Below are 7293 nucleotides of genomic sequence, written 5' to 3'. Positions count from 1 at the left end.
ACTAGCCAGGCTCAAACCAAGGTCACCGTTGTACGTCCTCCTCTAGACTATACAACTTTTATTTGAAAAGTTTTTTTGTAAAATTGCATATTTTCGAAAATGCTAATATATTTATTTGACATAATGCCTAAGGAAAAATTATATATATATATATATATATGTATAATATCATAATACTTCAGTTTTTAAAACAAATTATTTAAAACAATATATTATACATATACAGGGTATCTGATAATAATCGCCCCATCCGTAATATGCAGGTAGAGTGGGTTAAACCAAGTAGGAAAGTCCTCTATCGTTTTGCGATCTTCGCAATAATTAATGAAAAATTAATTTAAAAAGATCGGCCAATTCGCGCAAGTATTACCGTGCGGTGAGAAAGGACGGTTTGATATGGGCGGTATTGATATGTGATTGCTAGGATGCGAGAATCCATCGCATATGTACCACTCGTACGTAACTATTGTCATTTGTATAGAGCACTCCTCCCAAAACTTCGTCGCGCGCCTACTATTGGGTTGTCTCTTCTCGCTGCGCGCTTATACTTGCGCGAATTGATCGATCTTTTTTAATTAATTTCTCAATAACTATTACAAAAATCGCAAAATGGTAAAGGACTTTCCTGCTCGGTTTAACCCGCTCTACCTGCACATTACGAGTGAGGCGATTATTATCAGACACCCTGTATATATGCAGGGTGAGTCATTTTAATCAATACACGCAAATATCTCGTAAAGTATATATTATATCATAATACTTCAATTTTTAAAACAAATACTTTTTGTCTTATGTATTTTTTATGCTATATCGAAGATAGTACAGATATTTTGAATAATCAAATTAGATAAAAAACGCTTCGCTTTTTTACGTTGTATTTCTTGAAAATTTAAATTCAACGACGTGGTAGTGCGAATGCGCAGGTGTGAATAACCAGTAACAAATCACAAACCATGCAATCATGCGTATGCACGTCTGTGGAATGCGCGCTTGTGTATATTCCTCCCGCCATCATTGAGCCGCTCCTTTTGCTCTTTCCACGTGTGTCGCACGACTTTTGCAATCTCCCATACGTCGCTGTTCATCGCTCTGATATGTGGCCGTGCCGCATCATACTAGTTCGATACGTTGTCATGTATATACCATTTTATTCCATTCAGCGATATAGTATTATATATTAATAACGTTGAACATTTATATACGGATAATGTCAAATGTCTGAAATTTTTCGGATATTTCTTAAATATTACTATATAATAGTTTTCGTTGAATAAAGTTTTTAAAATCTGTAATTCAAAAAAGGCCTATCCATGTTAAATATATAAGTGAATTTAATTTGATAAAATATCGGGGTTGTATTATTCAAATATTTCACATACATAAAAATATACAAAAATGACAATAATCTAATAAATTTTACTAATGATAAATTTGTTTTGAAATTCGTGATAAAATACATAATTTGAAGAAAGCTAATGATAATTTTGATACCTCATTTTGTGTACAATCTTTTGAAAGATTCCATACTAAAAATATAATATTTCCAAAATTTTATGCAGCGATATTTCCTAGGATTTTTAAATTAAAATTAAAAAATTTTTAAATCAAAATTTAAAAATTCGGATTAAATCATATAATCTTCTTGATAGTATACATGTTATATATATATTTTTTAGTCATTCAATTTCATTTATAATATAAAATAGCGTATAACTCTGTTTTATATCAAAAATTTTGAAAACTGTAAATCACATTATTACTAAAATGACAACAATTCCTGCTTATATCTTTTTAAACGATGTCAATCAAAACAATATCTAATTTCCAATCGCAATTGATGATATTCCAATAATTAGCATGTTTTCGACGATGTTTAAACAGTCAGAGCGAAGAAATCATTTGATAAGAGACCCTTTTATAAGACAAGAAAACGCTACATGTTTAATATCATGTCGCATTGTAGATGAGATCAATTAAGGCAAAAACGGGTGCACCTGTCGATCTTTTCATTAATATCCGAGCGCAAGATGAACCACGCGCGAATTAATACTAATATTATGCTATAGCAATTATACTAATTAAAGTGGCAACGCGGCGAAGACCGTTCGTGCCGTTCATCGGACGAAAAGCGAGGATATGCAAACGTGGAACCACATGCTCGATCACTCATCCTTACCTTTTCTTTTGCAGCGTCTCTACAGTCGATGATATATTTACACACGAAGAATATTCCGATGCACGTAATCTGGTTAATCCAATATGACATAAGGACGTATAGGTTAACCATGTAATAGGTGGTCGTCGAAGGTAAACACTCGTGAACTAAAATGCATTCATATATGATGCATAGCACAACACAAACTTTCGCACGCTCGCTTCAAAACTTCTGACGTTGAACTCTCGCTCACTTCTCACTTATGTCTCACATAAACTCCCGATTTTCCCACAGGAAACCATCGCACCGAAACTCGAAGCGCAAGAAAGAGAAAGAGACGTTATTGTAAAAGAGATTATGACAAGCAATTTCTTTCAGATTTTTTATAAATCGAACATAGTACCGAGCAGTTTTTTCAGCGGTGTCGCAAATGATATTCTTCTTTGTAAACAGACAAGAAACGATACTCTATAGCGAGCGTTCTTAGTAACGTGAAAACATGAACGGACCGATAAAATACAGCGATCATTCTACACCAACGGCCGGCGAGTCACTGAGTGACTAGCACACACCGGCTCGCGCTCCACCATCGGCTTCAGCTCCAAACTCTTCGACATCAGTTTAGGCTCAGGATAATCACTTTAGCTCAGGTAGGCGCTATACACCTTATAAAGAGCCAGTTAGAATTATTTGATTTCAGGAACTTATAAAATTAAATTATACATATTGATTTGATTAAACAAATCAACAAAAAATAATTTTTTCTTTTTTTCGAACATAAGAATAGTCACTTTCTGTAGATTTTTTACGCTGAATATGATTGTGTTTTCCAAATTGTTCTGTTACATCATAATTTTAAGAAATTTGCAGTTAGAATTGCCAAAAATGTGTATTTAAAGAAGTTTTATTGCAGTCAAAATTAAGTACGCTGTTAGAACTTTTAGTCTTCAGAAAGAATTTGTTGTATCGACTATGCTTAATAACATATTCATAATTAAATATGACGTCTGGTGCGAATTAGATTATTGAGAATCTACCAAATAGTTTTCAATTGTGTTTATTTAGACTTAAAAGTGTTTTAAATCGTTCTAAATATGAATTTAATGTCAAAAAAATTATATAATTAAATTTTTGCAAAAACCTAAACATTTTTTATTTTGATATCTATATACAGGGTGTTTAAAAAATGATAAAATATTTTAAGAGGATTTAGTATGCCCAAAAATAAGTCAAAAAGTCTTAATATAAACATAGGTTCACAAATGAACAGTTTTCAAATTTTTTGGGGGGATATTGCAAATATCTCAAAAACGGATCATTTGCGCACCTATGTTTATTAAAACTTTTTAACTTATTTTCGAAAACAAGTCGAAAAGTCTTAAGGATGTTCTGTAGGTATAAATCCTCCAGAAATCCAAAGAAAAAAGAATGTATATAAATAGTTACGGCAAGTGTAATAGAATGTAAAAAACGTAAAAAAAATATAAAAAATAAAAAAAAAATAAAAAAATAAAAAAATATATAAAAAAATAAAAAAAGTTTTAAGAGTGAATTTGCCCTGAATCCAACTTAACAAAGTGAAATTTGTGAAAAATTATAAAATAAAGTAATTACGAGCAATAATTTCACTGATTTTTTGCAATTTCTTTAAAACTATGTTGTAAGGCTTTTAAAATCTTGTTGCCATATTTTTGTTTGTTGATAATCTAATCTTGTGTCTAAAATATCATTATATTGGTAGCATCTTTTTTACACTTTTTTTTGTAACGCCATAAGGTTACGTGTTAAAACTCGGATATTCAAAAATTGATAACTTTTTATCTAAATTGTGAATCGATCTGAAATTTGGCCCCGAACTTTGAAAGAGAACACAAAATATGACATTAAATTTTCATCAACTTTGTAGCATTTTGACAAACTATCCAGAACATCCTTAATAAACATGGGTCCGCAAATGAGCCGTTTTTGAGATATTTGCAATATCTCAAAAAAAAAAAAAATATCTTAAAAACAGCTTATTTTCGGACCCATGTTTATTAAGACTTTTTAACTTATTTTGGGGCATACTAAATCTTAAAATACTTTACCCTTTTTTAAAACATCCTATATATTAATTCCGCCATTTTAAATTCATCAATTTTAATATTAAATTCTTATTCAATGACCTAAAAAACCCTTAAGTTTAAATAAATGTAATTGAAAACTATTTGATATAGATTCACAATAATCTAATTTGCAACAAATCGTATACACATAATATTATGTTACATTATATAACGTATATTTAACTATAAATATCTTATCAACTATAGTGTGTCGACACAACAAATTCTTTTTGAGAACTGAATGTTCTATCAACATATTTAATTTTGATTGCAATAAAATTTCTTCAACACTTATTCACATATCGCAGTTATAATTTATCAATATATATGCATAAAGAGAAAGATTTCTTTAGATTTAATATCTATCTATTTATCTATTTGTTTGACTTATCTTTGTTTCGTTACATGATATAATTTTGTTACAAAACATAATTTTATACAAAACATTATTTTGTTGAATAAAAATTTAATAATTTCGTTGCATTAAACCATATTGTTTGACGGAAAAATAACTATTATTTGAAACAGTATAGTTTATTCGCTTACCGTTATGCAACGCGCTATTCACTACTCAGACAGCACACAATATTTATGATAAATATTCATAAATATTTTTTCTTATTTTTTTTTGAAATATTATATAAATTGTAATAATGATAAAGGCTCTCTGGATTAAAATCAAATATAATAGAAAAGAGCACCGGAAATTGTAATATACCGAAATCCGAATTTCTCATTGCAATCAGATTTATTTTAGACTCTACCTTTTTTACTTTTAATGGAGTGTTTTATAAGCAGACTTTTGGTACTGCTATGGGTTCTCCTCTTTCTCCTATCATTGCAGATATCGTGTTACAGGACCTAGAAACACGGGCCCTTGAATCTCTTAAGTTTACTCCTCCGTTTTACTTTAGATATGTCGATGATATTTCTCTAGCGGTTCCCGCTTCCTATCTTGACCACACGCTACATACCTTTAACTCTTTCCACCCAAGATTACAGTTCACAGTTGAGATCGGAGAGGAGAATAAATTGAATTTTTTGGACATTACTATGATCGTGAAGGGGAGCCGCTTGATTTTTGATTGGTATCGCAAACCCACGTTTTCCGGAAGATATTTACATTTCCTTTCCAACCACCCCCTTTGCCAAAAAAGGGGCACCATAATTGGTTTGATTGACAGGGTTTTCTTGTTATCACATCCGAGCTTTCATCAGAATAATTTTAAACTGATTATTGAAATATTGTTAGATAATGGTTATCCCCTGAATTTTGTTTTCCGCGTTTTACATGAACGCCTAAAATCTCTGATTCACAGGATTAGTGATAATTCGGTGGATTCGACACGGAAGGGAGAAACTGTTTCTTATTTCACGATTCCTTATGTTCCTGAGATATCCGAACAATTCAAAAGAATTACTAAGGATTTAAACGTCAGGTTGTCTTACCAGAGTCTTAATAAGTTGAACTCCTTTATAAAAGTACACAAAGACCCCTGCCCTCTGACAGCTCGTCAAAATGTCGTATATAAAATTAACTGCAATAATTGTGATGCCTCTTATGTAGGTCAGACTAAACGACAATTAAATACGCGTATTTTGGAGCACAAGAATCACATCAGGAGAAATACGAGCAATCACTCGGTAATTACTGATCACAGAATAAATTTCAACCATAATTTTGATTGGGATGGGGTTAAAATTTTAGATAATGAACCTCAATTACGTAGGCGATTGATTTCTGAAATTCTATACATAAAAAGGCAGAAGAACGGTTTGAATTTGCAGACGGACACGGAATCTCTCCCCGATATGTATTTTTCGGTGCTTGATAAGCTTTCAAAAATTTAATTTTTATGTTCAACATAATGCCTTAATTTATAAATATGTTTATTTTGTTAATTTATTATTATTTATTGATTTTTGTTATCTATTTATTATACTTTATTTTATTAATTTATTATTCTTATAGATTTGACTTATCTTTTATGTTTATTTTTAATTTTTGTTTACCAGTTTACACTCTGATGTTTTCCTAGTTTTTCTTATCATATTTTTATTTTTTGATCTTTATTATTGTCACTCCATATGTTATTTATTCTTTTCTTCACCTTATTGTTCATGATCGATGTCATTACTCATCTCAATAACTAGTGAGTCGGTCTCCTACATTTACACAATAGTTTTAATTACCTCTATTTTATATATTTGCACAACATGTGGAACGCCGTTTATAGTTGTAAGTTGCATCATTGTTTTCTAGTTTGTAATTTTGCGCGATTCTCTCACATCTGTTTCTTTCTTTCTTATTCGATTTACAGGTACATTACGTATAGATATGAATTTTATAAATCGGACTCTGATTTTCGGCATAACAACCGCTAAGTTAGTTACCTTCACAACGACATGAAAGAATTACCAACGTTCATGAAGATGTGAGAGACCTCCGGTTCTCTTTTTTTAATTTTAATTTTAATTTTTAATTTTAACTCATGTATAACTTTGTATGACGAATTTTATAACCATGAGACGTTAAATTTATGTTTGTTAGTGTAATTTGCGCTGAAGATGACCCAAATAAAGGGTCGAAACGTTCGAAATTTATATTAGTATTAACTTATCACTAATAATAAATAGTTTGCGCACCATGTACCGCGCTTGGCTCTAAATGCTCTTTTCTATTATATTATATAAATGTTTTGTATATATTAAGAGAAGAAGTCATAAAAACTTTATTCGATATATTAAAATATAAACTAAATATTTTATATGATATTTATGATAAATAAAAAATAAATATTTATAGAAATATTTTGTAAATATATAGGAGAAAGTAGGGTAAAACCGGGTACTTTCTTGGATCTGTCTTCTTACAAAAACTCTGAGAGTAAAAAAAATTTTGTTGGTAGTCTTTTGTGAACCTTAAACTATGAGAAAATAAAGCTAGTTGCTGAAAAAAAAATTTTTAGTTACCAAGAATAACAAGATTTTGTGGAGAAGTCAAAGTACCCGGTTTTGTCCTACCGGTAGGGT

This window comes from Formica exsecta, unplaced genomic scaffold (assembly GCF_003651465.1).
Source record: "Formica exsecta isolate Colony F162 unplaced genomic scaffold, ASM365146v1 scaffold277, whole genome shotgun sequence".
In the NCBI taxonomy this organism is placed as follows: Eukaryota; Metazoa; Arthropoda; class Insecta; order Hymenoptera; family Formicidae; genus Formica; species Formica exsecta.
Note: the sequence above shows the minus strand (reverse complement) of the source record.